Raw genomic sequence first — 19695 nt, 5'->3', positions numbered from 1 at the left:
TATTTAGGAAAAATGGCTCAAGCTAAAGTGTTATCCTTCAAAATTACTGTTACCACCCTTTACTAAGGTCTTCATCCTAGCAGAACAGATTAGTTTGTCTTAGAAGTAAATTGTATATCACGTTATATGTAAAGTCTAAGAGCCTTAAAATTCTTTCGATGCCAATTATTCTTGTGTTTTATGTTTAGATTACTGAATACTAAAAGAATGTTGTGCAAACAATACTTATTCTTCAAAGGAAGAGATGTACAAGAACACGAGGACATGCACTGAAACTGGAGGGAGGTAGACTTAGAGGAAATTTGAAGAAAAATTACTTCACAGAAAGGGTAGTTGATAAATAGAAAAGCTTCCCATCCGATGTTGTTGAAGCTAAATGGTGAAACAATTTAAACACGCTTAGGATAGGCATAAGAATATCCTTAAGAGAAATGTAAGGAGCAAATAGGATTGAAGTTGCCAAAAGGATACATGAAAAGGAGCAGACTACGTGGGCCAAGTGGTTCTTATCTGCCATCAAATTCTGTTTCTATGTAAAACATTATTTCAACAGTCAATTTCTACATGAACTGAACTTTAGAATTTTAAAACTAATCATAGTGTCTTTATCATTTAAGAATAATTTAATTAATTTAAGTCTAATGTAATTTGATCTTGATTGGAATGTAGATGGGAAAATCGATCAATTCTTAGGTCTTTAACAGTTTCTATGCCCTTTAATTCATTCAATCATTGTACTTCATATTGCTTAGAAATAAATGGGATCAAGATATCAATGTCTGGGAGAGGAAAGATTGAAAGACTGTGGATGTCCTGAGCATACTTCTCAATGTCGGTCATTTTGAGTGTAAAACATAACCAAAGAGCAAGAAAATATTGTCAGAAGTGGGATTTGAACCCACGCCTCTTTACAGAGACCAGAATTCCCATTAACTGGAAGAGTAGAATCTTGAGTCTGGTGCCTTAGACCGCTCGGCCATCCTGACATGCACATCAGTATGTCCAAACCTGCTTCCTGTTAGGGTTTATCATTTTACTATTTATATTTTTGATTGTGATTTTGACAAATAATTTGGCCTTGTTGAAAAAGGGGTCATTAAATCAAGATCTTAGATTAATGCATTTCCTCTAAAAGCTGTTTCTTAAATAACATTATTTAGGAAAAATGGCTCAAGCTAAAGTGTTATCCTTCAAAATTACTGTTGCCACCCTTTACTAAGGTCTTCATCCTAGCAGAACAGATTAGTTTGTCTTAGAAGTAAATTGTATATCACGTTATATGTAAAGTCTAAGAGCCTTAAAATACTTTCAATGCCAATTATTCTTGTGTTTTATGTTTAGATTACTGAATACTAAAAGAATGTTGTGCAAACAATACTTATTCTTCAAAGGAAGAGATGTACAAGAACACGAGGACATGCACTGAAACTGGAGGGAGGTAGACTTAGAGGAAATTTGATGAAAAAATACTTCACAGAAAGGGTAGTTGATAAATAGAAAAGCCTCCCATCCGATGTTGTTGAAGCTAAACGGTGAAACAATTTAAATACGCTTGGGATAGGCATAATAATATCCTTAAAAGAAATGTAAGGAGCAAATAGAGTTGAAGTTGCCTAAAGGATACATGAAAAGGAGCAGACTACGTGGGCCAAGTGGTTCTTATCTGCCATCAAATTCTGTTTCTATGTAAAACATTATTTCAACCACCAATTTCTACATGAACTGAACTTTAGAATTTTAAAACTAATCATAGTGTCTTTATCATTTAAGAATAATTTAATTAATTTAATTCTAATGTAGTTTGATCTTGATTGGAATGTAGATGGGAAAATCGATCAATTCTTAGGTCTTTAAAAGTTTCTATGCCCTTTAATTCATTCAATCATTGTGCTTCATATTGCTTAGAAATAAATGGGATCAAGATATCAATGTCTGGGAGAGGAAAGATTGAAAGACTGTGGATGTCCTGAGCATACTTCTCAATGTCAGTCATTTTGAGTGTAAAACATAACCAAAGAGCAAAAATATATTGTCAGAAGTGGGATTTGAACCTATGCCTCTTTACAGAGACCAGGATTCCCATTAACTGGAAGAGTAGAATCTTGAGTCTGGTGTCTTAGACCGCTCGGCCATCCTGACAAGCACATCAGTATGTCCAAATCTGCTTCCTGTTAGGGTTTATCATTTTACTATTTATATTTTTGATTGTGATTTTGACAAATAATTTGGCCTTGTTGAAAAAGGGGTCATTAATTCAAGATCTTAGATTAATGCATTTCCTCTAAAAGCTGTTTCTTAAATAACATTATTTAGGAAAAATGGCTCAAGCTAAGGTGTTATCCTTCAAAATTACTGTTGTCACCCTTTACTAAGTTCTTCATCCTAGCAGAACAGATTAGTTTGTCTTAGAAGTAAATTGTATATCACGTTATATGTAAAGTCTAAGAGCCTTAAAATACTTTCGATGCCAATTATTCTTGTGTTTTATGTTTAGATTACTGAATACTAAAAGAATGTTGTGCAAACAATACTTATTCTTCAAAGGAAGAGATGTACAAGAACACGAGGACATGCACTGAAACTGGAGGGAGGTAGACTTAGAGGAAATTTGAAGAAAAATTACTTCACAGAAAGGGTAGTTGATAAATAGAAAAGCTTCCCATCCGATGTTGCTGAAGCTAAATGGTGAAACAATTTAAACACGCTTAGGATAGGCATAAGAATATCCTTAAGAGAAATGTAAGGAGCAAATAGGATTGAAGTTGCCAAAAGGATACATGAAAAGGAGCAGACTACGTGGGCCAAGTGGTTCTTATCTGCCATCAAATTCTGTTTCTATGTAAAACATTATTTCAACAGTCAATTTCTACATGAACTGAACTTTAGAATTTTAAAACTAATCATAGTGTCTTTATCATTTAAGAATAATTTAATTAATTTAAGTCTAATGTAGTTTAATCTTGATTGGAATGTAGATGGGAAAATCGATCAATTCTTAGGTCTTTAAAAGTTTCTATGCCCTTTAATTCATTCAATCATTGTGCTTCATATTGCTTAGAAATAAATGGGATCAAGATATCAATGTCTGGGAGAGGAAAGATTGAAAGACTGTGGATGTCCTGAGCATACTTCTCAATGTCAGTCATTTTGAGTGTAAAACATAACCAAAGAGCAAAAATATATTGTCGGAAGTGGGATTTGAACCTACGCCTCTTTACAGAGACCAGAATTCCCATTAACTGGAAGAGTAGAATCTTGAGTCTGGTGTCTTAGACCGCTCGGCCATCCTGACAAGCACTTCAGTATGTCCAAATCTGCTTCCTGTTAGGGTTTATCATTTTACTATTTATATTTTTGATTGTGATTTTGACAAATAATTTGGCCTTGTTGAAAAAGGGGTCATTAAATCAAGATCTTAGATTAATGCATTTCCTCTAAAAGCTGTTTCTTAAATAACATTATTTAGGAAAAATGGCTCAAGCTAAAGTGTTATCCTTCAAAATTACTGTTGCCACCCTTTACTAAGGTCTTCATCCTAGCAGAACAGATTAGTTTGTCTTAGAAGTAAATTGTATATCACGTTATATGTAAAGTCTAAGAGCCTTAAAATACTTTCGATGCCAATTATTCTTGTGTTTTATGTTTAGATTACTGAATACTAAAAGAATGTTGTGCAAACAATACTTATTCTTCAAAGGAAGAGATGTACAAGAACACGAGGACATGCACTGAAACTGGAGGGAGGTAGACTTAGAGGAAATTTGAAGAAAAATTACTTCACAGAAAGGGTAGTTGATAAATAGAAAAGCTTCCCATCCGATGTTGTTGATGCTAAATGGTGAAACAATTTAAACACGCTTAGGATAGGCATAAGAATATCCTTAGGAGAAATGTAAGGAGCAAATAGGATTGAAGTTGCCAAAAGGATACATGAAAAGGAGCAGACTACGTGGGCCAAGTGGTTCTTATCTGCCATCAAATTCTGTTTCTATGTAAAACATTATTTCAACAGTCAATTTCTACATGAACTGAACTTTAGAATTTTAAAACTAATCATAGTGTCTTTATCATTTAAGAATAATTTAATTAATTTAAGTCTAATGTAATTTGATCTTGATTGGAATGTAGATGGGAAAATCGATCAATTCTTAGGTCTTTAACAGTTTCTATGCCCTTTAATTCATTCAATCATTGTACTTCATATTGCTTAGAAATAAATGGGATCAAGATATCAATGTCTGGGAGAGGAAAGATTGAAAGACTGTGGATGTCCTGAGCATACTTCTCAATGTCGGTCATTTTGAGTGTAAAACATAACCAAAGAGCAAGAAAATATTGTCAGAAGTGGGATTTGAACCCACGCCTCTTTACAGAGACCAGAATTCCCATTAACTGGAAGAGTAGAATCTTGAGTCTGGTGCCTTAGACCGCTCGGCCATCCTGACATGCACATCAGTATGTCCAAACCTGCTTCCTGTTAGGGTTTATCATTTTACTATTTATATTTTTGATTGTGATTTTGACAAATAATTTGGCCTTGTTGAAAAAGGGGTCATTAAATCAAGATCTTAGATTAATGCATTTCCTCTAAAAGCTGTTTCTTAAATAACATTATTTAGGAAAAATGGCTCAAGCTAAAGTGTTATCCTTCAAAATTACTGTTGCCACCCTTTACTAAGGTCTTCATCCTAGCAGAACAGATTAGTTTGTCTTAGAAGTAAATTGTATATCACGTTATATGTAAAGTCTAAGAGCCTTAAAATACTTTCAATGCCAATTATTCTTGTGTTTTATGTTTAGATTACTGAATACTAAAAGAATGTTGTGCAAACAATACTTATTCTTCAAAGGAAGAGATGTACAAGAACACGAGGACATGCACTGAAACTGGAGGGAGGTAGACTTAGAGGAAATTTGATGAAAAAATACTTCACAGAAAGGGTAGTTGATAAATAGAAAAGCCTCCCATCCGATGTTGTTGAAGCTAAACGGTGAAACAATTTAAATACGCTTGGGATAGGCATAATAATATCCTTAAAAGAAATGTAAGGAGCAAATAGAGTTGAAGTTGCCTAAAGGATACATGAAAAGGAGCAGACTACGTGGGCCAAGTGGTTCTTATCTGCCATCAAATTCTGTTTCTATGTAAAACATTATTTCAACCACCAATTTCTACATGAACTGAACTTTAGAATTTTAAAACTAATCATAGTGTCTTTATCATTTAAGAATAATTTAATTAATTTAATTCTAATGTAGTTTGATCTTGATTGGAATGTAGATGGGAAAATCGATCAATTCTTAGGTCTTTAAAAGTTTCTATGCCCTTTAATTCATTCAATCATTGTGCTTCATATTGCTTAGAGATAAATGGGATCAAGATATCAATGTCTGGGAGAGGAAAGATTGAAAGACTGTGGATGTCCTGAGCATACTTCTCAATGTCAGTCATTTTGAGTGTAAAACATAACCAAAGAGCAAAAATATATTGTCGGAAGTGGGATTTGAACCTACGCCTCTTTACAGAGACCAGAATTCCCATTAACTGGAAGAGTAGAATCTTGAGTCTGGTGTCTTAGACCGCTCGGCCATCCTGACAAGCACATCAGTATGTCCAAATCTGCTTCCTGTTAGGGTTTATCATTTTACTATTTATATTTTTGATTGTGATTTTGACAAATAATTTGGCCTTGTTGAAAAAGGGGTCATTAATTCAAGATCTTAGATTAATGCATTTCCTCTAAAAGCTGTTTCTTAAATAACATTATTTAGGAAAAATGGCTCAAGCTAAAGTGTTATCCTTCAAAATTACTGTTGTCACCCTTTACTAAGTTCTTCATCCTAGCAGAACAGATTAGTTTGTCTTAGAAGTAAATTGTATATCACGTTATATGTAAAGTCTAAGAGCCTTAAAATACTTTCGATGCCAATTATTCTTGTGTTTTATGTTTAGATTACTGAATACTAAAAGAATGTTGTGCAAACAATACTTATTCTTCAAAGGAAGAGATGTACAAGAACACGAGGACATGCACTGAAACTGGAGGGAGGTAGACTTAGAGGAAATTTGAAGAAAAATTACTTCACAGAAAGGGTAGTTGATAAATAGAAAAGCTTCCCATCCGATGTTGCTGAAGCTAAATGGTGAAACAATTTAAACACGCTTAGGATAGGCATAAGAATATCCTTAAGAGAAATGTAAGGAGCAAATAGGATTGAAGTTGCCAAAAGGATACATGAAAAGGAGCAGACTACGTGGGCCAAGTGGTTCTTATCTGCCATCAAATTCTGTTTCTATGTAAAACATTATTTCAACAGTCAATTTCTACATGAACTGAACTTTAGAATTTTAAAACTAATCATAGTGTCTTTATCATTTAAGAATAATTTAATTAATTTAAGTCTAATGTAGTTTAATCTTGATTGGAATGTAGATGGGAAAATCGATCAATTCTTAGGTCTTTAAAAGTTTCTATGCCCTTTAATTCATTCAATCATTGTGCTTCATATTGCTTAGAAATAAATGGGATCAAGATATCAATGTCTGGGAGAGGAAAGATTGAAAGACTGTGGATGTCCTGAGCATACTTCTCAATGTCAGTCATTTTGAGTGTAAAACATAACCAAAGAGCAAAAATATATTGTCGGAAGTGGGATTTGAACCTACGCCTCTTTACAGAGACCAGAATTCCCATTAACTGGAAGAGTAGAATCTTGAGTCTGGTGTCTTAGACCGCTCGGCCATCCTGACAAGCACTTCAGTATGTCCAAATCTGCTTCCTGTTAGGGTTTATCATTTTACTATTTATATTTTTGATTGTGATTTTGACAAATAATTTGGCCTTGTTGAAAAAGGGGTCATTAAATCAAGATCTTAGATTAATGCATTTCCTCTAAAAGCTGTTTCTTAAATAACATTATTTAGGAAAAATGGCTCAAGCTAAAGTGTTATCCTTCAAAATTACTGTTGCCACCCTTTACTAAGGTCTTCATCCTAGCAGAACAGATTAGTTTGTCTTAGAAGTAAATTGTATATCACGTTATATGTAAAGTCTAAGAGCCTTAAAATACTTTCGATGCCAATTATTCTTGTGTTTTATGTTTAGATTACTGAATACTAAAAGAATGTTGTGCAAACAATACTTATTCTTCAAAGGAAGAGATGTACAAGAACACGAGGACATGCACTGAAACTGGAGGGAGGTAGACTTAGAGGAAATTTGAAGAAAAATTACTTCACAGAAAGGGTAGTTGATAAATAGAAAAGCTTCCCATCCGATGTTGTTGATGCTAAATGGTGAAACAATTTAAACACGCTTAGGATAGGCATAAGAATATCCTTAGGAGAAATGTAAGGAGCAAATAGGATTGAAGTTGCCAAAAGGATACATGAAAAGGAGCAGACTACGTGGGCCAAGTGGTTCTTATCTGCCATCAAATTCTGTTTCTATGTAAAACATTATTTCAACAGTCAATTTCTACATGAACTGAACTTTAGAATTTTAAAACTAATCATAGTGTCTTTATCATTTAAGAATAATTTAATTAATTTAAGTCTAATGTAATTTGATCTTGATTGGAATGTAGATGGGAAAATCGATCAATTCTTAGGTCTTTAACAGTTTCTATGCCCTTTAATTCATTCAATCATTGTACTTCATATTGCTTAGAAATAAATGGGATCAAGATATCAATGTCTGGGAGAGGAAAGATTGAAAGACTGTGGATGTCCTGAGCATACTTCTCAATGTCGGTCATTTTGAGTGTAAAACATAACCAAAGAGCAAGAAAATATTGTCAGAAGTGGGATTTGAACCCACGCCTCTTTACAGAGACCAGAATTCCCATTAACTGGAAGAGTAGAATCTTGAGTCTGGTGCCTTAGACCGCTCGGCCATCCTGACATGCACATCAGTATGTCCAAACCTGCTTCCTGTTAGGGTTTATCATTTTACTATTTATATTTTTGATTGTGATTTTGACAAATAATTTGGCCTTGTTGAAAAAGGGGTCATTAAATCAAGATCTTAGATTAATGCATTTCCTCTAAAAGCTGTTTCTTAAATAACATTATTTAGGAAAAATGGCTCAAGCTAAAGTGTTATCCTTCAAAATTACTGTTGCCACCCTTTACTAAGGTCTTCATCCTAGCAGAACAGATTAGTTTGTCTTAGAAGTAAATTGTATATCACGTTATATGTAAAGTCTAAGAGCCTTAAAATACTTTCAATGCCAATTATTCTTGTGTTTTATGTTTAGATTACTGAATACTAAAAGAATGTTGTGCAAACAATACTTATTCTTCAAAGGAAGAGATGTACAAGAACACGAGGACATGCACTGAAACTGGAGGGAGGTAGACTTAGAGGAAATTTGATGAAAAAATACTTCACAGAAAGGGTAGTTGATAAATAGAAAAGCCTCCCATCCGATGTTGTTGAAGCTAAACGGTGAAACAATTTAAATACGCTTGGGATAGGCATAATAATATCCTTAAAAGAAATGTAAGGAGCAAATAGAGTTGAAGTTGCCTAAAGGATACATGAAAAGGAGCAGACTACGTGGGCCAAGTGGTTCTTATCTGCCATCAAATTCTGTTTCTATGTAAAACATTATTTCAACCACCAATTTCTACATGAACTGAACTTTAGAATTTTAAAACTAATCATAGTGTCTTTATCATTTAAGAATAATTTAATTAATTTAATTCTAATGTAGTTTGATCTTGATTGGAATGTAGATGGGAAAATCGATCAATTCTTAGGTCTTTAAAAGTTTCTATGCCCTTTAATTCATTCAATCATTGTGCTTCATATTGCTTAGAAATAAATGGGATCAAGATATCAATGTCTGGGAGAGGAAAGATTGAAAGACTGTGGATGTCCTGAGCATACTTCTCAATGTCGGTCATTTTGAGTGTAAAACATAACCAAAGAGCAAGAAAATATTGTCAGAAGTGGGATTTGAACCCACGCCTCTTTACAGAGACCAGAATTCCCATTAACTGGAAGAGTAGAATCTTGAGTCTGGTGCCTTAGACCGCTCGGCCATCCTGACATGCACATCAGTATGTCCAAACCTGCTTCCTGTTAGGGTTTATCATTTTACTATTTATATTTTTGATTGTGATTTTGACAAATAATTTGGCCTTGTTGAAAAAGGGGTCATTAAATCAAGATCTTAGATTAATGCATTTCCTCTAAAAGCTGTTTCTTAAATAACATTATTTAGGAAAAATGGCTCAAGCTAAAGTGTTATCCTTCAAAATTACTGTTGCCACCCTTTACTAAGGTCTTCATCCTAGCAGAACAGATTAGTTTGTCTTAGAAGTAAATTGTATATCACGTTATATGTAAAGTCTAAGAGCCTTAAAATACTTTCAATGCCAATTATTCTTGTGTTTTATGTTTAGATTACTGAATACTAAAAGAATGTTGTGCAAACAATACTTATTCTTCAAAGGAAGAGATGTACAAGAACACGAGGACATGCACTGAAACTGGAGGGAGGTAGACTTAGAGGAAATTTGATGAAAAAATACTTCACAGAAAGGGTAGTTGATAAATAGAAAAGCCTCCCATCCGATGTTGTTGAAGCTAAACGGTGAAACAATTTAAATACGCTTGGGATAGGCATAATAATATCCTTAAAAGAAATGTAAGGAGCAAATAGAGTTGAAGTTGCCTAAAGGATACATGAAAAGGAGCAGACTACGTGGGCCAAGTGGTTCTTATCTGCCATCAAATTCTGTTTCTATGTAAAACATTATTTCAACCACCAATTTCTACATGAACTGAACTTTAGAATTTTAAAACTAATCATAGTGTCTTTATCATTTAAGAATAATTTAATTAATTTAATTCTAATGTAGTTTGATCTTGATTGGAATGTAGATGGGAAAATCGATCAATTCTTAGGTCTTTAAAAGTTTCTATGCCCTTTAATTCATTCAATCATTGTGCTTCATATTGCTTAGAAATAAATGGGATCAAGATATCAATGTCTGGGAGAGGAAAGATTGAAAGACTGTGGATGTCCTGAGCATACTTCTCAATGTCGGTCATTTTGAGTGTAAAACATAACCAAAGAGCAAAAATATATTGTCGGAAGTGGGATTTGAACCTACGCCTCTTTACAGAGACCAGAATTCCCATTAACTGGAAGAGTAGAATCTTGAGTCTGGTGCCTTAGACCGCTCGGCCATCCTGACAAGCACATCAGTATGTCCAAATCTGCTTCCTGTTAGGGTTTATCATTTTACTATTTATATTTTTGATTGTGATTTTGACAAATAATTTGGCCTTGTTGAAAAAGGGGTCATTAATTCAAGATCTTAGATTAATGCATTTCCTCTAAAAGCTGTTTCTTAAATAACATTATTTAGGAAAAATGGCTCAAGCTAAAGTGTTATCCTTCAAAATTACTGTTGCCACCCTTTACTAAGGTCTTCATCCTAGCAGAACAGATTAGTTTGTCTTAGAAGTAAATTGTATATCACGTTATATGTAAAGTCTAAGAGCCTTAAAATACTTTCGATGCCAATTATTCTTGTGTTTTATGTTTAGATTACTGAATACTAAAAGAATGTTGTGCAAACAATACTTATTCTTCAAAGGAAGAGATGTACAAGAACACGAGGACATGCACTGAAACTGGAGGGAGGTAGACTTAGAGGAAATTTGATGAAAAAATACTTCACAGAAAGGGTAGTTGATAAATAGAAAAGCCTCCCATCCGATGTTGTTGAAGCTAAACGGTGAAACAATTTAAATACGCTTGGGATAGGCATAATAATATCCTTAAAAGAAATGTAAGGAGCAAATAGAGTTGAAGTTGCCTAAAGGATACATGAAAAGGAGCAGACTACGTGGGCCAAGTGGTTCTTATCTGCCATCAAATTCTGTTTCTATGTAAAACATTATTTCAACCACCAATTTCTACATGAACTGAACTTTAGAATTTTAAAACTAATCATAGTGTCTTTATCATTTAAGAATAATTTAATTAATTTAATTCTAATGTAGTTTGATCTTGATTGGAATGTAGATGGGAAAATCGATCAATTCTTAGGTCTTTAAAAGTTTCTATGCCCTTTAATTCATTCAATCATTGTGCTTCATATTGCTTAGAAATAAATGGGATCAAGATATCAATGTCTGGGAGAGGAAAGATTGAAAGACTGTGGATGTCCTGAGCATACTTCTCAATGTCGGTCATTTTGAGTGTAAAACATAACCAAAGAGCAAGAAAATATTGTCAGAAGTGGGATTTGAACCCACGCCTCTTTACAGAGACCAGAATTCCCATTAACTGGAAGAGTAGAATCTTGAGTCTGGTGCCTTAGACCGCTCGGCCATCCTGACATGCACATCAGTATGTCCAAACCTGCTTCCTGTTAGGGTTTATCATTTTACTATTTATATTTTTGATTGTGATTTTGACAAATAATTTGGCCTTGTTGAAAAAGGGGTCATTAAATCAAGATCTTAGATTAATGCATTTCCTCTAAAAGCTGTTTCTTAAATAACATTATTTAGGAAAAATGGCTCAAGCTAAAGTGTTATCCTTCAAAATTACTGTTGCCACCCTTTACTAAGGTCTTCATCCTAGCAGAACAGATTAGTTTGTCTTAGAAGTAAATTGTATATCACGTTATATGTAAAGTCTAAGAGCCTTAAAATACTTTCAATGCCAATTATTCTTGTGTTTTATGTTTAGATTACTGAATACTAAAAGAATGTTGTGCAAACAATACTTATTCTTCAAAGGAAGAGATGTACAAGAACACGAGGACATGCACTGAAACTGGAGGGAGGTAGACTTAGAGGAAATTTGATGAAAAAATACTTCACAGAAAGGGTAGTTGATAAATAGAAAAGCCTCCCATCCGATGTTGTTGAAGCTAAACGGTGAAACAATTTAAATACGCTTGGGATAGGCATAATAATATCCTTAAAAGAAATGTAAGGAGCAAATAGAGTTGAAGTTGCCTAAAGGATACATGAAAAGGAGCAGACTACGTGGGCCAAGTGGTTCTTATCTGCCATCAAATTCTGTTTCTATGTAAAACATTATTTCAACCACCAATTTCTACATGAACTGAACTTTAGAATTTTAAAACTAATCATAGTGTCTTTATCATTTAAGAATAATTTAATTAATTTAATTCTAATGTAGTTTGATCTTGATTGGAATGTAGATGGGAAAATCGATCAATTCTTAGGTCTTTAAAAGTTTCTATGCCCTTTAATTCATTCAATCATTGTGCTTCATATTGCTTAGAAATAAATGGGATCAAGATATCAATGTCTGGGAGAGGAAAGATTGAAAGACTGTGGATGTCCTGAGCATACTTCTCAATGTCAGTCATTTTGAGTGTAAAACATAACCAAAGAGCAAAAATATATTGTCGGAAGTGGGATTTGAACCTACGCCTCTTTACAGAGACCAGAATTCCCATTAACTGGAAGAGTAGAATCTTGAGTCTGGTGTCTTAGACCGCTCGGCCATCCTGACAAGCACATCAGTATGTCCAAATCTGCTTCCTGTTAGGGTTTATCATTTTACTATTTATATTTTTGATTGTGATTTTGACAAATAATTTGGCCTTGTTGAAAAAGGGGTCATTAATTCAAGATCTTAGATTAATGCATTTCCTCTAAAAGCTGTTTCTTAAATAACATTATTTAGGAAAAATGGCTCAAGCTAAAGTGTTATCCTTCAAAATTACTGTTGTCACCCTTTACTAAGGTCTTCATCCTAGCAGAACAGATTAGTTTGTCTTAGAAGTAAATTGTATATCACGTTATATGTAAAGTCTAAGAGCCTTAAAATACTTTCGATGCCAATTATTCTTGTGTTTTATGTTTAGATTACTGAATACTAAAAGAATGTTGTGCAAACAATACTTATTCTTCAAAGGAAGAGATGTACAAGAACACGAGGACATGCACTGAAACTGGAGGGAGGTAGACTTAGAGGAAATTTGAAGAAAAATTACTTCACAGAAAGGGTAGTTGATAAATAGAAAAGCTTCCCATCCGATGTTGCTGAAGCTAAATGGTGAAACAATTTAAACACGCTTAGGATAGGCATAAGAATATCCTTAAGAGAAATGTAAGGAGCAAATAGGATTGAAGTTGCCAAAAGGATACATGAAAAGGAGCAGACTACGTGGGCCAAGTGGTTCTTATCTGCCATCAAATTCTGTTTCTATGTAAAACATTATTTCAACAGTCAATTTCTACATGAACTGAACTTTAGAATTTTAAAACTAATCATAGTGTCTTTATCATTTAAGAATAATTTAATTAATTTAAGTCTAATGTAATTTGATCTTGATTGGAATGTAGATGGGAAAATCGATCAATTCTTAGGTCTTTAACAGTTTCTATGCCCTTTAATTCATTCAATCATTGTACTTCATATTGCTTAGAAATAAATGGGATCAAGATATCAATGTCTGGGAGAGGAAAGATTGAAAGACTGTGGATGTCCTGAGCATACTTCTCAATGTCGGTCATTTTGAGTGTAAAACATAACCAAAGAGCAAGAAAATATTGTCAGAAGTGGAATTTGAACCCACGCCTCTTTACAGAGACCAGAATTCCCATTAACTGGAAGAGTAGAATCTTGAGTCTGGCGCCTTAGACTGCTCGGCCATCCTGACATGCACATCAGTATGTCCAAACCTGCTTCCTGTTAGGGTTTATCATTTTACTATTTATATTTTTGATTGTGATTTTGACAAATAATTTGGCCTTGTTGAAAAAGGGGTCATTAAATCAAGATCTTAGATTAATGCATTTCCTCTAAAAGCTGTTTCTTAAATAACATTATTTAGGAAAAATGGCTCAAGCTAAAGTGTTATCCTTCAAAATTACTGTTGCCACCCTTTACTAAGGTCTTCATCCTAGCAGAACAGATTAGTTTGTCTTAGAAGTAAATTGTATATCACGTTATATGTAAAGTCTAAGAGCCCTAAAATACTTTCGATGCCAATTATTCTTGTGTTTTATGTTTAGATTACTGAATACTAAAAGAATGTTGTGCAAACAATACTTATTCTTCAAAGGAAGAGATGTACAAGAACACGAAGACATGCACTGAAACTGGAGGGAGGTAGACTTAGAGGAAATTTGATGAAAAAATACTTCACAGAAAGGGTAGTTGATAAATAGAAAAGCCTCCCATCCGATGTTGTTGAAGCTAAACGGTGAAACAATTTAAATACGCTTGGGATAGGCATAATAATATCCTTAAAAGAAATGTAAGGAGCAAATAGAGTTGAAGTTGCCTAAAGGATACATGAAAAGGAGCAGACTACGTGGGCCAAGTGGTTCTTATCTGCCATCAAATTCTGTTTCTATGTAAAACATTATTTCAACCACCAATTTCTACATGAACTGAACTTTAGAATTTTAAAACTAATCATAGTGTCTTTATCATTTAAGAATAATTTAATTAATTTAATTCTAATGTAGTTTGATCTTGATTGGAATGTAGATGGGAAAATCGATCAATTCTTAGGTCTTTAAAAGTTTCTATGCCCTTTAATTCATTCAATCATTGTGCTTCATATTGCTTAGAAATAAATGGGATCAAGATATCAATGTCTGGGAGAGGAAAGATTGAAAGACTGTGGATGTCCTGAGCATACTTCTCAATGTCAGTCATTTTGAGTGTAAAACATAACCAAAGAGCAAAAATATATTGTCGGAAGTGGGATTTGAACCTACGCCTCTTTACAGAGACCAGAATTCCCATTAACTGGAAGAGTAGAATCTTGAGTCTGATGTCTTAGACCGCTCGGCCATCCTGACAAGCACATCAGTATGTCCAAATCTGCTTCCTGTTAGGGTTTATCATTTTACTATTTATATTTTTGATTGTGATTTTGACAAATAATTTGGCCTTGTTGAAAAAGGGGTCATTAATTCAAGATCTTAGATTAATGCATTTCCTCTAAAAGCTGTTTCTTAAATAACATTATTTAGGAAAAATGGCTCAAGCTAAAGTGTTATCCTTCAAAATTACTGTTGTCACCCTTTACTAAGGTCTTCATCCTAGCAGAACAGATTAGTTTGTCTTAGAAGTAAATTGTATATCACGTTATATGTAAAGTCTAAGAGCCTTAAAATACTTTCGATGCCAATTATTCTTGTGTTTTATGTTTAGATTACTGAATAATAAAAGAATGTTGTGCAAACAATACTTATTCTTCAAAGGAAGAGATGTACAAGAACACGAGGACATGCACTGAAACTGGAGGGAGGTAGACTTAGTGGAAATTTGAAGAAAAATTACTTCACAGAAAGGGTAGTTGATAAATAGAAAAGCTTCCCATCCGATGTTGCTGAAGCTAAATGGTGAAACAATTTAAACACGCTTAGGATAGGCATAAGAATATCCTTAAGAGAAATGTAAGGAGCAAATAGGATTGAAGTTGCCAAAAGGATACATGAAAAGGAGCAGACTACGTGGGCCAAGTGGTTCTTATCTGCCATCAAATTCTGTTTCTATGTAAAACATTATTTCAACAGTCAATTTCTACATGAACTGAACTTTAGAATTTTAAAACTAATCATAGTGTCTTTATCATTTAAGAATAATTTAATTAATTTAAGTCTAATGTAATTTGATCTTGATTGGAATGTAGATGGGAAAATCGATCAATTCTTAGGTCTTTAACAGTTTCTATGCCCTTTAATTCATTCAATCATTGTACTTCATATTGCTTAGAAATAAATGGGATCAAGATATCAATGTCTGGGAGAGGAAAGATTGAAAGACTGTGGATGTCCTGAGCATACTTCTCAATGTCGGTCATTTTGAGTGTAAAACATAACCAAAGAGCAAGAAAATATTGTCAGAAGTGGAATTTGAACCCACGCCTCTTTACAGAGACCAGAATTCCCATTAACTGGAAGAGTAGAATCTTGAGTCTGGCGCCTTAGACTGCTCGGCCATCCTGACATGCACATCAGTATGTCCAAACCTGCTTCCTGTTAGGGTTTATCATTTTACTATTTATATTTTTGATTGTGATTTTGACAAATAATTTGGCCTTGTTGAAAAAGGGGTCATTAAATCAAGATCTTAGATTAATGCATTTCCTCTAAAAGCTGTTTCTTAAATAACATTATTTAGGAAAAATGGCTCAAGCTAAAGTGTTATCCTTCAAAATTACTGTTGCCACCCTTTACTAAGGTCTTCATCCTAGCAGAACAGATTAGTTTGTCTTAGAAGTAAATTGTATATCACGTTATATGTAAAGTCTAAGAGCCCTAAAATACTTTCGATGCCAATTATTCTTGTGTTTTATGTTTAGATTACTGAATACTAAAAGAATGTTGTGCAAACAATACTTATTCTTCAAAGGAAGAGATGTACAAGAACACGAAGACATGCACTGAAACTGGAGGGAGGTAGACTTAGAGGAAATTTGATGAAAAAATACTTCACAGAAAGGGTAGTTGATAAATAGAAAAGCCTCCCATCCGATGTTGTTGAAGCTAAACGGTGAAACAATTTAAATACGCTTGGGATAGGCATAATAATATCCTTAAAAGAAATGTAAGGAGCAAATAGAGTTGAAGTTGCCTAAAGGATACATGAAAAGGAGCAGACTACGTGGGCCAAGTGGTTCTTATCTGCCATCAAATTCTGTTTCTATGTAAAATATTATTTCAACCACCAATTTCTACATGAACTGAACTTTAGAATTTTAAAACTAATCATAGTGTCTTTATCATTTAAGAATAATTTAATTAATTTAAGTCTAATGTAGTTTAATCTTGATTGGAATGTAGATGGGAAAATCAATCAATTCTTAGGTCTTTAAAAGTTTCTATGCCCTTTAATTCATTCAATCATTGTGCTTCATATTGCTTAGAAATAAATGGGATCAAGATATCAATGTCTGGGAGAGGAAAGATTGAAAGACTGTGGATGTCCTGAGCATACTTCTCAATGTCAGTCATTTTGAGTGTAAAACATAACCAAAGAGCAAAAATATATTGTCGGAAGTGGGATTTGAACCTACGCCTCTTTACAGAGACCAGAATTCCCATTAACTGGAAGAGTAGAATCTTGAGTCTGGTGTCTTAGACCGCTCGGCCATCCTGACATGCACATCAGTATGTCCAAATCTGCTTCCTGTTAGGGTTTATCATTTTACTATTTATATTTTTGATTGTGATTTTGACAAATAATTTGGCCTTGTTGAAAAAGGGGTCATTAAATCAAGATCTTAGATTAATGCATTTCCTCTAAAAGCTGTTTCTTAAATAACATTATTTAGGAAAAATGGCTCAAGCTAAAGTGTTATCCTTCAAAATTACTGTTGCCACCCTTTACTAAGGTCTTCATCCTAGCAGAACAGATTAGTTTGTCTTAGAAGTAAATTGTATATCACGTTATATGTAAAGTCTAAGAGCCTTAAAATACTTTCGATGCCAATTATTCTTGTGTTTTATGTTTAGATTACTGAATACTAAAAGAATGTTGTGCAAACAATACTTATTCTTCAAAGGAAGAGATGTACAAGAACACGAGGACATGCACTGAAACTGGAGGGAGGTAGACTTAGAGGAAATTTGAAGAAAAATTACTTCACAGAAAGGGTAGTTGATAAATAGAAAAGCTTCCCATCCGATGTTGCTGAAGCTAAATGGTGAAACAATTTAAACACGCTTAGGATAGGCATAAGAATATCCTTAAGAGAAATGTAAGGAGCAAATAGGATTGAAGTTGCCAAAAGGATACATGAAAAGGAGCAGACTACGTGGGCCAAGTGGTTCTTATCTGCCATCAAATTCTGTTTCTATGTAAAACATTATTTCAACAGTCAATTTCTACATGAACTGAACTTTAGAATTTTAAAACTAATCATAGTGTCTTTATCATTTAAGAATAATTTAATTAATTTAAGTCTAATGTAATTTGATCTTGATTGGAATGTAGATGGGAAAATCGATCAATTCTTAGGTCTTTAACAGTTTCTATGCCCTTTAATTCATTCAATCATTGTACTTCATATTGCTTAGAAATAAATGGGATCAAGATATCAATGTCTGGGAGAGGAAAGATTGAAAGACTGTGGATGTCCTGAGCATACTTCTCAATGTCGGTCATTTTGAGTGTAAAACATAACCAAAGAGCAAGAAAATATTGTCAGAAGTGGAATTTGAACCCACGCCTCTTTACAGAGACCAGAATTCCCATTAACTGGAAGAGTAGAATCTTGAGTCTGGCGCCTTAGACTGCTCGGCCATCCTGACATGCACATCAGTATGTCCAAACCTGCTTCCTGTTAGGGTTTATCATTTTACTATTTATATTTTTGATTGTGATTTTGACAAATAATTTGGCCTTGTTGAAAAAGGGGTCATTAAATCAAGATCTTAGATTAATGCATTTCCTCTAAAAGCTGTTTCTTAAATAACATTATTTAGGAAAAATGGCTCAAGCTAAAGTGTTATCCTTCAAAATTACTGTTGCCACCCTTTACTAAGGTCTTCATCCTAGCAGAACAGATTAGTTTGTCTTAGAAGTAAATTGTATATCACGTTATATGTAAAGTCTAAGAGCCCTAAAATACTTTCGATGCCAATTATTCTTGTGTTTTATGTTTAGATTACTGAATACTAAAAGAATGTTGTGCAAACAATACTTATTCTTCAAAGGAAGAGATGTACAAGAACACGAAGACATGCACTGAAACTGGAGGGAGGTAGACTTAGAGGAAATTTGATGAAAAAATACTTCACAGAAAGGGTAGTTGATAAATAGAAAAGCCTCCCATCCGATGTTGTTGAAGCTAAACGGTGAAACAATTTAAATACGCTTGGGATAGGCATAATAATATCCTTAAAAGAAATGTAAGGAGCAAATAGAGTTGAAGTTGCCTAAAGGATACATGAAAAGGAGCAGACTACGTGGGCCAAGTGGTTCTTATCTGCCATCAAATTCTGTTTCTATGTAAAATATTATTTCAACCACCAATTTCTACATGAACTGAACTTTAGAATTTTAAAACTAATCATAGTGTCTTTATCATTTAAGAATAATTTAATTAATTTAAGTCTAATGTAGTTTAATCTTGATTGGAATGTAGATGGGAAAATCAATCAATTCTTAGGTCTTTAAAAGTTTCTATGCCCTTTAATTCATTCAATCATTGTGCTTCATATTGCTTAGAAATAAATGGGATCAAGATATCAATGTCTGGGAGAGGAAAGATTGAAAGACTGTGGATGTCCTGAGCATACTTCTCAATGTCAGTCATTTTGAGTGTAAAACATAACCAAAGAGCAAAAATATATTGTCGGAAGTGGTATTTGAACCTACGCCTCTTTACAGAGACCAGAATTCCCATTAACTGGAAGAGTAGAATCTTGAGTCTGGTGTCTTAGACCGCTCGGCCATCCTGACATGCACATCAGTATGTCCAAATCTGCTTCCTGTTAGGGTTTATCATTTTACTATTTATATTTTTGATTGTGATTTTGACAAATAATTTGGCCTTGTTGAAAAAGGGGTCATTAAATCAAGATCTTAGATTAATGCATTTCCTCTAAAAGCTGTTTCTTAAATAACATTATTTAGGAAAAATGGCTCAAGCTAAAGTGTTATCCTTCAAAATTACTGTTGCCACCCTTTACTAAGGTCTTCATCCTAGCAGAACAGATTAGT

The 19695-nt window shown here is 33.7% G+C and overlaps 5 non-coding genes across 5 annotated transcripts; all 5 read right to left on the bottom strand.

Moving 5' to 3' along the window:
• Positions 1 to 877: 877 nt before the first annotated feature.
• Positions 878 to 986, bottom strand: TRNAL-CAA (transfer RNA leucine (anticodon CAA)). The gene is made up of 2 exons: positions 949 to 986; positions 878 to 923 (listed from the first exon to the last, which is right to left on the bottom strand). It is a non-coding gene; the product is annotated as a tRNA-Leu (tRNA).
• A 3350-nt stretch (positions 987 to 4336) lies between these two features.
• TRNAL-CAA (transfer RNA leucine (anticodon CAA)) lies at positions 4337 to 4445 on the bottom strand. The gene is made up of 2 exons: positions 4408 to 4445; positions 4337 to 4382 (listed from the first exon to the last, which is right to left on the bottom strand). It is a non-coding gene; the product is annotated as a tRNA-Leu (tRNA).
• Positions 4446 to 7795: 3350 nt separating this feature from the next.
• On the bottom strand, positions 7796 to 7904 carry TRNAL-CAA (transfer RNA leucine (anticodon CAA)). The gene is made up of 2 exons: positions 7867 to 7904; positions 7796 to 7841 (listed from the first exon to the last, which is right to left on the bottom strand). It is a non-coding gene; the product is annotated as a tRNA-Leu (tRNA).
• Positions 7905 to 8948: 1044 nt separating this feature from the next.
• On the bottom strand, positions 8949 to 9057 carry TRNAL-CAA (transfer RNA leucine (anticodon CAA)). Its single transcript has 2 exons — positions 9020 to 9057; positions 8949 to 8994 (listed from the first exon to the last, which is right to left on the bottom strand). It is a non-coding gene; the product is annotated as a tRNA-Leu (tRNA).
• Positions 9058 to 11254: 2197 nt separating this feature from the next.
• On the bottom strand, positions 11255 to 11363 carry TRNAL-CAA (transfer RNA leucine (anticodon CAA)). The gene is made up of 2 exons: positions 11326 to 11363; positions 11255 to 11300 (listed from the first exon to the last, which is right to left on the bottom strand). It is a non-coding gene; the product is annotated as a tRNA-Leu (tRNA).
• Positions 11364 to 19695: the final 8332 nt, after the last annotated feature.

Source organism: Taudactylus pleione, unplaced genomic scaffold (genome assembly GCF_031769625.1).
Source record: "Taudactylus pleione unplaced genomic scaffold, aTauple2 ptg000612l, whole genome shotgun sequence".
In the NCBI taxonomy this organism is placed as follows: domain Eukaryota; kingdom Metazoa; phylum Chordata; class Amphibia; order Anura; family Myobatrachidae; genus Taudactylus; species Taudactylus pleione.
The sequence above is the reverse complement of the archived record's forward strand: the minus strand, read 5'-3'. Positions and strand labels throughout refer to the sequence as shown.